The following is a 12,336-nucleotide window of genomic DNA, read 5'->3' as shown; positions in this document are numbered from 1 at the left end:
GTTTGAGTCCTGCATCGGGCTCTGTGCTGACAGCTCAGAGCCTGGAGCCTGCTTCACATCCTGCGTCTCCCTCTCTGTGCCTCTCCCACTTGTGCTCTGTCTCTCTTTCTCTCTCAAAAAATGAATAAACATTTAAAAAAATTTTTTAAGTTTATTTATTTGTTTATTTAGAGAGTCCCAAGTGGGGAAGGGGCAGAGAGAGGGAGGGAAAGAGAAAATCCCAAGTAGGCTCCAGGCTCGGTGCAGAGCCTGATGTGGGGCTTGAACTCACAAACCATGAGATCATGCCCCTAGCCAAAATCAAGAATTGGACGCTTAACCAACTGAGCCACCTAGGCACCCCTACTTTCAAGACCCCTAAATCAACAATGATGCATCAGAAAAATACAAATAAGCTTAATAAAATCTCAAATATGACTAAAGCTATAAATAAAACGGGCAGTTAAAAATAGTGAAACATTAAGCCAGAGGCATTTATACAAAAACACTGGTAACCTAATCTGATGTTGAGACTATAATGCCCCAAGATGAATTAATGTGTGTTCCTGAAAATTCACATTTAGTAATAAAAGGCGTCTGGAAAAAGACTAGTGTCAAGCCAGAACAATTCTGGGACTTCCATTTCTATATGAAAGTTTCATACCATTGTGAGACTATCAAAGGATTCAAACCAGGATATTCAGACTCTGCTTTTAATGGCTATTTCTATATTGTAAACAAATGGCTCCAATTATCCATTCATCAGAAAAATTTCAGGAATTAAAATAACTATTTTTATGAATTCTTATTTCAAAAATTTTTTAATGTTTATTTATTTTTGAGAGAGAGAGAGAGAGAGAGAGAGAGAGAGCATGAGCAGGGGAGGGATAGAGAAAGGGAGACACAGAATCCAGTGCAGGCTCCAGGCTCTGAGCTATTGGCACAGAGCCAGATGCGGGGCTCAAACTCACAAACAGTGAGATCAGGACCTGAGCCAAGGTCAGACGCTTAACTGAGCCACCCAGTCGCCCCTATTTTTATGAATTCTTAAGTTAGATAACATGTACTCCAAAATAGGAGCCTTCTGCCAACGTTTCCAGAAAAATTATATGCCTATGTAATTGCTCAGACTGCCTTAAGTTTCCAATCATTCCCTCCTTTCACTTTCAGCTCTGTTTCAGCCATGAACATAGGTTAGTAATAGCTCAGTAGCATTTCACATTTTTTGCTTAGGGCATCTTCTCTTGCTGTGGGCCCCAATCAAAGCTGTAGCTTTTCAGATCCTCCGGTAAATGGTCAAAGCAGGATACACAGGGTAGGTATATGTTTCTTTCAAGGCATGCCAATTATTAGGTCTCTTTCTTAGTGGTACAGGGCCAAAAGCACAGCAAGTTGTTTTTCTCTTTGGTGGAGATATCTTGGCATTTCCCAAATGCACTTTAATGTTACAGCAGGATCTGACATCAAGGTTGTCTGGTCTTTCCTTTTTCAAGGGGATCTGATAGTGTAAACAATCAGGTTAGGGAATTGGCTAAGGGATATGATGATGACTTTTTCTTTTCAAGGCTTAAGTAAGACCTCTGTTTATTGAACCAGGAGTTTTTGCTTTGTTTTATATTATGTGATTGTTCCACTCTCAATTTTTTCCTAGGGAACTCATTCATAATCTAGTAGTCATAGCCAGATAGCTCTTCCAGACAGGCCAGTCTGATGATAGTGCCAGGCCCACTGCCTATTATGGTCTTGCCTTATCTCTGCCCACCCCCATGGTGCTTCTCATTTCCAATGCAATATTTCATGGCAGCATTTCTGGCCTACATCTATTTTAAACAGATGTTTAAAAACAGATCTTTTAAAGATATTCATACTTCCTTCAACATATATTTCAGATGTTTGTTGAAGAGACTATGATCTAGACCCTCTAGATTTGCCCATTTTAATAATTTCTAAAATAAGATATTCTAACACTTAACATCCACCTTTCTCTGTTGAATGCATTTTTAAGTGTGTTTGTGTATGTGTGTTAACCAAAAATGTTAGAATCAACCCAGCTAGTCTATTTCATATAGAATCTCGGGTATGTGGACCATACTGACAGATTCAGTAAAACTAAAATCATGCTTTCTCCTTAGTCAAGCATCTAGAAAATCTAGTCTCATGTATATTTCCTACTTTAGAGTTAATATACATTGGCATGTTCCTGACTGCCATTCTTTTGTTATATAAAATTTTACTTTCCAGTATTGATTTTGGACTTTGGGGCATGCCAGGGTATAATTCTAATTAATGGTCTAAAAGCGAAAAGATGTGGGGCATGAGAAAGACCGTTGACTTCTTTCTCAATGTGAACTATCTTCAGATGAAGGTATATAGGTACCTACAAGCATGAAAGAAAACAGTTTTCAGACAGGAGAGAGAGAAGAGTCACGTCTCTGTCAAGAAAAACTTTGGAGGTTCAAATTACTCTGATGCCTCTAGATCATTTTTTTCCTAATGGATGCCTTAACTTTCACATAAGAAATCTAGCAAAGTTCTTTTTTTTTTTAATGTTTATTTATTTTGAGGAAGAGAGGGAGAGTGTGCATGGGCACGCACATAAGAGGGGCAAAGAGAGAGGGAGAGAGAGTCCCAAGCAGGCTCCATGCTGTCAGTGCAAAGGCAGATGCAGGGCTTGATCCCATGAACAGTGAGATCATGACTTGAGCCGAAACCAAGAGTCAGAGGCTTAACTGACTGAGTCACCCAGGCACTACAAGAAATCTAGCAAAGTTCTGGTACTAGTAATTAGTGCTCTCCACCAATTATTTCCAGTTCTCATTCTGGGAAAAATTGTACTTCTTTGCCCCCTCAAAGTTATGAAAGGCCATATGACTTCCTTTGGCCCTTTGGGAGAAGTGATGTCTCCCACTTTCCTTCCAAAAGCTTTAAGAGCCACTTCACAATTTGCCCCAATTTCTTTCCTTCCCTCTGCTACAGTCACCAGCAATGACCCATATAATGGCTCCTACATTAGCCTGTGTCCTGAAGTGAGGGGAGTGCAGAACACAGCAGCCAACCAACCTGCAATGGATTTGCAGTATGAGTGATGCTTATTGCTTTAAACCAGTTAGACTGTGGAGTTGCTCTGTTATCATAACCTGGCCTATCCTGACTGATACAACTCTGATAACAATCCAATAGGTACAAAATAGAGGAGATTCTTTCAACATTTTCATATAAATTCCTTGAGTTTAATTTTTTTTAACGTTTATTTATTATTGAGAGACAGAGAGAAACAGCTTGAGCAGGGGAGGGGTAGAGAGAGGGGGGACACAGAATCTGAAGTAGGTTCAAACTCACCCCCGACGCAGGGCTCAAACTCACAAACTGCGAGATCATGACCTGAGCCGAAGTCGGTCACTTAACCAACTGAGCCACCCAGGCGCCCCTAAATTCCTTGAGTTTACATCCACTTTTCCAAACTAGTACTTTAATATTTTGAGTCTACCAATTCCGTTGTCATTATTCACCCAATGCCATCAAGAGCCTCCCTACCCTGCCATCCTTGAATTCCTCACACTGTATATTGTTCCATGCAAGAAATTGTTCCAAGCCTTCACACTTTATCTTTTATTGAGATTTGCTTTTCCAGATGACCATAGGTCATAACTAAACTGTTTTATCAAAGGGTACCATACTTGATATCTCATTCTTCACTGATGATCTATGACATGAGATTCCTCATCACTTAAATTTCTTGGTTGAAAGCAGAAGATGCTGACTCTGGCTAACCTGTAAAAAGGAAGCTTATTGGAAGGCTATTGGGGTCATGCAGATAAGATAGGAAGTTAGGGGACCAGACTTGGCATGGGAAAGAAACTAAGGGAGGTCTAGAAAACAAGGAATGAAGAATCAGGTGGAAGCAATTATCCCAAAGCTGGCATAGCTGTTGCTGCCCTGATAGATGTCTGGTTATTCTCTCTGTCCTTACACCACTTGTCCAGAATTCAAATCTTGGAAGAAAATTTTCAATTAGAAGAACTTATATCACAAGCTCACCCACCAGCAGTTCCAGGGAGTGGGAGAGGAGTGGTCTGGCCTTTCAAGTTTCATTGTTAGAGGCATAGGCTTGAATTCCTTCCCACCATGGTTACACACCATGGGAGGAGGTAAATCCCCAGAGAAATCAGGTTCTACTAGGGAGGAGAATGGATGCTAGGCGACAACAATACCAAAGAAGATAGCTGTCCATGAGAGAAGTGGGAAAAGGAGAGAATAATATGGCCCTTAATAAAAGAAAGTTTTATGGCTTCACTGTGTTACTAGGTTACTGTAGGAACTCAGGAAGTCTTCACTTACCAAATGCATTTTTTTCCTTGCAGGATCATGTAGCCGAAGGCACTTTGGAATAATACAAACCTTAATTCAAACCATGGTCTGTCGTTTCCTGGATATTTGGGGGGGAAGTTCCTTAATTTCTTTGAATCTCTGTTACATCCTACAGTTGCCTGAGGATTCTGAGTGAATATATATGGAAGACTTGATACACACCCTGCACTAAACAAACATTAGTTTCCACCCCCTGTGTCTTCAGAGAAAAGGACCAATAAGGATGTGTATGTGTGTGTGTGTGTGTGTATATATATATATATATATATATAGAGAGAGAGAGAGAGAGAGAGAATTATGTTAAGAAATTGGTAATTATTTTGAGGAAGATGCACTTATGGAGGCTGGTACATCCAAAATCTTCATGGTGGGCTAGCATGCTGGAAACCCAGAGAAGAGCTGATACTGCAGTATCTGACGAGGTCAGAGACTTTTGCCCTGAGGAGGTCAGTTTTTTGTTCTATTCAGGCCTTCAACTGACTGGGGGAGGCCTATCCACATTATGGAGAGCAATCTGTTTTACTCAAAGTCCACTAATTTAAATGTTAATCTCATCCAAAAACATCTTCACATAAACATCCAGGATAATGTATGACCGTATATATACAAGCACAGTGGTACAGCCAGGTTGGCAAATAAAAATTAACCATCATACCATGAGAGATGCTATAATTCAGGAAAATAGTCTTCCTTCTTTCTCTGCATTCAGTACAGTATTTTTTTAAGGCTTTTAAAACCAGTTGAGCAAGGGATGTCTGAGACTGGGCATATAGCAATGGTGGGGATGGCAGATGTGGGCCATTAAACAATAGATCCCAGAGGGTAAGTACTCAAGCTTTAGAAGAGGCTCATCCTTAGGGCACAGTCCTCTGCAGACCCGTTTCTCCCCTCAATGATAACCTTTACCAACAGCAACTCCTATATCAACTCTTGAACCTGATCAAGAATGAGCTGATCATCTGCAAGCTTGTGACTGTCCACTCCTGGAACTATGCCAGAATAGTACTTTGCCCCACTATAGGGCAAGCATGTGGACACAGATAAGCAAAGTGTCTACTTCCAAAATTCAAAAGCATGAGGATGACATAGATGATAAAGATAAGATTTCTGCAAAGACTTCTCAGAAGATAGATTGAATGCAAGAAGACTAATGGCTATATGTAACATGGCACATACCTAGAGATGAATAAATGTTGAGAATCAAGATTCTCATGAAACACAGCCTCAAGGCAGGCTGAAGGCAGACAGAGCACACAAGAGTCTTTTGAATGGGAGCCTGGGTGGCTCAGTGAGTTAAGCGTCTGACTTCACCTCAGGTCATGATCTCGCAGTCTGTAAGTTCGAGCCCCACGTCGGGCTCTGTGCTGACAGCTCAGAGCATGGGGCCTGCTTCCAGTTCTTCTCTGTTTCTCTCTGCCCTTTCCCTGCTTTCTCTCTGTCTCTCTCTCAAAAATAATAAACATTAAAAAAAATTTTTTTTTGAATGGCCATGCTGAGGCTATCTGTACTGCAATGAAGAGCAGCTACAGACCAAGAAGGGAAAGATCATCCAGACTCTGACCACGAAAGAAGAAACTAGGAAATAAATTTCCTGTTTCATCTGTACATAGTGGCTTCATTAACAATAGATGATCTCCCAAAACCCAAGCCTTTATCTGGGGAAAAATGGCTAAAGAAAAGAAACAGAACATCTGAGGAATTTGATAAGTGATCAAAATAACATCATTAAATGAAAATTAATGTAATATTTACATTTAATTGTAAGAAATTGTTATTATTTGACCACTTTTAACCTACAAAAATGGCAAAAGTGCTAAGAGTCAAGGTGAAGCCAAGGTACCATCAGTAGACAGGCAAACCCTGTCCTATAAGTTATTATATTACCATTCTAAATCCAAAGAAATATAGTTGTTAGTTCTGAAAGGGAAGCAGACTTGAAAATGTTACTACTGACAATTCAAAATTATAAAATCAGGGCCTTGAGATCAACAGAACAGCTAGTAAAAATGGTGCTGATGCAAAGTACAATACATATCACACACACTCGTGCAATAGAAAGAACTCTTTCCCTTGCAAGTGGAAAGTTGTTTCAGCTAAGCAAGGACTAGACTCTGTGGGCAAGGATTAGGGGTTGGGAAGAAACATACATGCACATGTATATGTACATGTACGTGTACAGGTGTGTTTTGTGAGTATATATGTAGGGGTATGTGTGTTTATGTGTGTAGGTGTATTATGTGTGTGCACATGTGTACATGGGTAGCTATGTATGCATGTGTATGTGTGTATAAGTGTAGGTTTACCATGCTGACAATGCGGAGCCTGTTTGGATTCTCTCTATCATCTCACTGTGCCCCTCCCACTCACTCTCTCTGTCTCTTTCCCAAATAAATAAATTTTTAAAAAGTGTAGGTTTAGATATAGGTGTGTGTCAGGTCAAATTTTCTAGTCATGATATTTACAATATTACAAATAAACCTTAGACTTTATCATCTTATTACTGTAGGTCTAAGCGCTGTCTTAACTTGGTATGTGTGAGGTTATTTTTTCCAGTCATGATATTAATGAGATTCCAAGGAGGAGAAGGCTTATGCCTCATTTTCCCATTACTGTAGGTCTAGTGCTGTGCTAAGGTCTCCCGTGGACATACAAGGCAGTTGCAGAATTGAGTCTCTCCCTTGCAGATGGGAAACAGACTGTATCTGAACCAAGTCCATCTTCCTTCTTTCACCTTCTCCTTGCCATTTCTTCACTTCCTCTTTCCCTCCCCTCCTTTCCATCACATGTTGGCTGCCCTAAGGGGAAAAGTTGCTCCTGCTCCAGGTAACTAATGAGTTTTGCATCCTCTCCCTCGGCCTGTGGCTTCTGGAAGCTGATGCACTGGTTCCTCACAGTACATGAAACCTGATGAGATTTACCAGTTTAACTGCTTTACCAGTTGTTGTTTTGTTTTGTTTTGTGCTCTTTCACACAGCTTTCAATTTTTCTCAGTTGTATATATTCCTTTTAATTAAGGAAGCTTGATACATAAAGTGTTAAATTGATCAAGTACAAAACTGAAAGGTTTGACTCTAAGGAATTCTTAAAAACAGCATCATATGTTTCTCCAAAGCACTTATTATCTAAGATTATTACTTCACAAAGATCTTTTAAGCTTTGCAAATATCACTCACAGACCAAAAGATTATACTCAGGAAAAGAGAGAATGGACAAAGTCCAAGAAAATACCCTTGATCTGGATAACGTTACAATGTTTTGGAAGCAGTACAAAGAAAAATGCATAATACTAGTATTGTACTACAATGCCCAGATTATGAGTCTGATTATTGCATTAATCATCTCATTTTCAATTCAGACTATTAAGGGGATATTTTACAAAAATGAATTTGATTAATTTGAAGTCTAACAAATTCAAAAGAGGCAAACTTTAACTCGACAAGTATTTAGCATGTACTATATGCCAACGTCTGTGAGAAAAAGAAAAATAGTATAAGGGAGTAAGGCTTTAAGGAGTTCAAAACATTTTCTGGGATGTAGAAATTCCAATTTTGGTAGCAGCCCTATGAAGCCTTGGTTCACAAAGTTTCACTAAAGCTAGACATTCCAACATACTTAACTCATGGCTTTGGAGACTGCTTTAAAAAAAATCTATGCCAGGAATATGCACACACCTACGAAATTAACAAGGGAAGTAGCCATCAAAGAAACCTGTGGACCCCTGCTTGGGTTCTGCAAATATTGAGAAAACAACCACCTTGAGTTCAGGGAGGACAGAAATGAGTATTCTCTGAACCAGTCTGTCTCAACATGCAGGCGTTCCAACCCCAAACCTGCTCTCACAGCTCCCCTTTCTGTGGTCATCATGATCCTAGATCCCAGATCACATGGCCAACACTGCCTCCTTGAAAATCAGTTGCCTCTTTGGCAAGTAGGCTAGCAGTACTTGATTTTATCTCTACAAGTTTCAGAACATGAGGACCTATTCAAGTAGACCCTTTCCCTTCTGATCCCACGGGTTCCCATCACAGCACACAGTTCTATATGAATGAGCATGCATTCATTGTTGGAAATTTGACGCTGGAGGTAAAGAAGCAGAGACGCCCTGCTGCCTACTCAATAAAATGATATTGTTCTCCCTGAATAAATAGAACAAAAGAACCTGAAGATTTGACTTTCATCCCTGAGGATCCTACATATAGAGGAGAAAACCATACATATAATATGAAAGAGCCCAAGGATAATTAGAGAAACAAGAAATGATAACATTGTGTTGAATAAAAAGTGCTGTGGGGAAGGGGTTAAAAGAATAACCAAAATGGTATGAAATGAATATGAGAAAGCTTCCTGGAGGAAAGAACATGCATTCAAGGTAAAGGAAATGGAATGGACAAGGAGACATGGAGACAGAATTCCTTAAGTTTTAGGCAATCTTAATTTTTATATTTTTGACAGGCATATAACAGTTTCAGAATAAAACGAGTTCTGGAAAGGTATGTTTATTTATGTATACACCGGTTTGATTCGATGCCAAAGTAAAATGCAGAATTTTGATTCCGAGTAGTAGTTTTGGTTATGAATTTCAGATTTTAAATGAAATCAGCATTGGCAACCTGTAAGTCTAAACTCATGTCATTAAACTTATAGCACTGACACAACCTTAATTTGGGAAAAATGCCTGGACTTTGCCTTTTGATTTAAAAGTAATATTTTACTTTTCTCTCTTCTTTTTTAATAGTAACTTTAAAATCTAACAAATATTTATATTGTATGTTTTGGAAAAAACAAATGGTTATACCAGAAGTACAAATTTCACCTTACGATATGAATAAATACTGTAATGCTTAGAACAAAGTGAGGTTGCACAGCCATGGGATTGAAAAATCTTCATTACTGGAAATGTCTAAAAATGGACTAGGCAAAAATTTAGAAGAGTCAAATGAATTTTTAAGCTCCCTTCTCACTTTGATTTCAAGATTCCGTAGCTCTAGCTGAGAGCTTTCCGTATGAACAATCTCCTTTATTATGCAGTCTTCAGTAGAGGTAAAAAATTCTGCTTTATACCAGCAATGAGTTACAGTCAGGGATTCATGGCACTGCCTAGCATTTCACAAAGTTTGACTCTGGGGGCATATATATTACAGTATCTGGAATATTTACCAAACTTTTAGATTTCTAGGTCCCACTTTAGACCTACTGAAGAATCTTTACAAGTGAATCCCAGAAATCTACTTATTTAACAAGCTTTCCAAGTGACTGATACAATACTATAATTTGTAAACCACTGCCCTAATCCTTAACATTCCTACTGAAAAGGCAGATCAGTAAGGCCTATTTACAGTTATGACTGCAGTTATATAGTCATCTGTTCCTTAAGGAGTGAGTTAAGCTTACAAGTATCTCAAACAATTTTAAGCATCCAACCACCTTTGGAAAGTAAACTTATTGCATGTAAAACGTTCCTTGACCTTTTCTTTACAAGAGGCAATTTTTATTTTCATGGGCATTACAGTCACTAACAGTAATCTTTCTCAACAAAGAACATTGAGTGAATAAGACCTCAGTTATCAGCAGTGTCTGGTTAAGACTCAAATGTATAAATATTTTAGCCTTTTTCATTTCTATTTGATGTTGGAAAAGAATACAGTACTCAGATCACATTTACAACCTAAACCACAGAATACGATTTAAGAAATGCAAGGGAATTATGTTACTTACCTCCATTTTACTATAAAAATATTAACTATTTGGTTGTATTAACAAACCACTACAACTTTACCATCTGTCCTATGATTTATAGTAACAACTGCAAATGTGAGGATTCTAGAACCTCACCATTTTTCCCACTATAATTCTTCTTAAGTACATGCCAAAGATTTAATTATAGCATAATGAAAATATAGAATAGTAAAAACCTGGCTAAATTAGGCTAATTGAGGGAAAGCTAATCCAAATTGATAAAAAGATTAATCATTAAGGCATTTATAAAATATTATTTCCAATAATAGATATGACATCTAATTTTAAGTGTGAAATACTAATAGTGAGCATACATAATCTTTTTAGATAGAGTAAAATAATTAATATTATACTTTTTGTAAATTAATATTAAGTTTTTTGTAAATACTTTCTACAAATAGACCAGGTCCAAATCCTATCTGAATTAACACAAATTCCAAATCAAAGGATTTGATTCATCTATTTATCTGTCTTTTAGGTTTTGAGAGTCAAATTATCATATATGTTAGTTACCTTTCATGCCTGCCTTAATTTATCTTCTAAGGACTTTTTTAAAAATTAGGATAAGATTCTAAAATTCCCTTTAAACAGAAAATGCAATTTCATTTTTAAAGCACTTTCTGTAACAAAACTCTTGGGTACAAATTAAACATAATGAGCATTTAAGGTTACAAAATCTTCCCATGAAAACATTTGGAAAGGTCACTTCAATTTATGAGAGTACATTTTGCCAAAGTTAGGAAGATCTTAAAATTTACAGATTCTAAGTTTTAATTGGCTACTGGAAGCCAAGCCTCACTTCTTCTAGAAAAAGAATAGGTTTTAATTTGAGGGGATAAACAAAATCAGAAGAGAAAATAATTATTCATAGAAAATACTGTATTAGAACCCCATTTCAGAGAGAACAGAGAAGTAAAAGAGTATATGTTTTGTGAGAGGTTTGTTAACTTGATTTAACTACATAGACATCACAGAGCTGATACGGCAGCAGAGAGTTAGTAAGATGGTGGAGCATGTGGTCGACAAAATAACACCTCAGAGGGATAAAGCCCTTGTTTATAACCTTATTCTGTAGCTTGACAGTTGTTATCACTTTGGACAAGTTACATAATCTCTCTAAGCCTCAGTTTCTCCCTTTGTAAATGGGGATGAATCATATCTACGTTCTAGGGTTTTTTTGTTTTTTTGTTTTTTTTTAATTTTTTTTTTTCAACGTTTATTTATTTTTGGGACAGAGAGAGAGACAGAGCATGAACGGGGGAGGGGCAGAGAGAGAGGGAGACACAGAACCGGAAACAGGCTCCAGGCTCTGAGCCATCAGCCCAGAGCCTGACGCGGGGCTCGAACTCACGGACCGCGAGATCGTGACCTGGCTGAAGTCGGACGCTTAACCAACTGCGCCACCCAGGCGCCCCCGTTCTAGGGTTTTTATGGAGACTAAATGCAATAATAGTTGTGATGCAATTAGTACCATAACAACTATATATGAAGCCTTCAATATCTATTAACCGTTACAGATTATAATACATGTTCTTGTGTATGAAAACCTCGGAAAAAAAAAGTGTAAAGATGTACCAAGACAAGTTGGTACTAACTTCTGAGAGATAAAAATGGATTCTAAACAAATTCATGTAATTGAACCTTATGAACACTATGTAGTCACTAAAATTCATTTTCAAAGAATAAATAACATGGGAAATAGTAATGATATGCTAAGTTAAAAAAAGCAGGACACAAAACAACAGATTCTATGAAAAATGTGTGCATAGAAAAGAGTATTGGAACAAAATTTCTGAAGGTGCACAGTGGTACCTCTCTGGGTGCATTACAGATGGTATTACACATGCCCTGATTTCTATCATCCATGGTCATTCTCCTTCTGATATACTCCTGTTCACTCATGTTCTTTTAAAAGTATTGAGTTTTGGAGCCCCTAATTGAACATAATATTACATGTGTATTTTTTTTTTTTAATTTTTTTTTCAACGTTTATTTATTTTTGGGACAGAGAGAGGCAGAGCATGAACGGGGGAGGGGCAGAGAGAGAGGGAGACACAGAATCGGAAACAGGCTCCAGGCTCTGAGCCATCAGCCCAGAGCCCGACGCGGGGCTCGAACTCACGGACCGCGAGATCGTGACCTGGCTGAAGTCGGACGCTTAACCGACTGCACCACCCAGGCGCCCCACATGTGTATTTTAATACAACAGGATGACCGTATACTGTGATCTGATTACTCTTTAGAAAACCAAAG

At 38.2% G+C, this 12,336-nt stretch overlaps 1 long non-coding RNA gene across 2 annotated transcripts in view; it reads left to right on the top strand.

The window, feature by feature from the left end:
- The window catches only part of LOC123584983, a 38,752-nt gene extending 34,364 nt beyond the window's left edge, over positions 1–4,388 (top strand). Inside the window, exons 3-4 of one of the 2 annotated variants that reach the window (XR_006705822.1) lie at positions 1,213–1,294; positions 4,341–4,388. This is a non-coding gene — a long non-coding RNA (uncharacterized LOC123584983). The remainder of the gene's footprint in view (positions 1–1,212; positions 1,295–4,340) is intronic. The other variant, XR_006705820.1, reaches the window with a different exon arrangement.
- Positions 4,389–12,336: the final 7,948 nt, after the last annotated feature.

Source organism: Leopardus geoffroyi, chromosome C3, assembly GCF_018350155.1.
Source record: "Leopardus geoffroyi isolate Oge1 chromosome C3, O.geoffroyi_Oge1_pat1.0, whole genome shotgun sequence".
Lineage (NCBI taxonomy): Eukaryota > Metazoa > Chordata > Mammalia > Carnivora > Felidae > Leopardus > Leopardus geoffroyi.
This window is presented reverse-complemented; position numbering and strand designations above follow the sequence as displayed.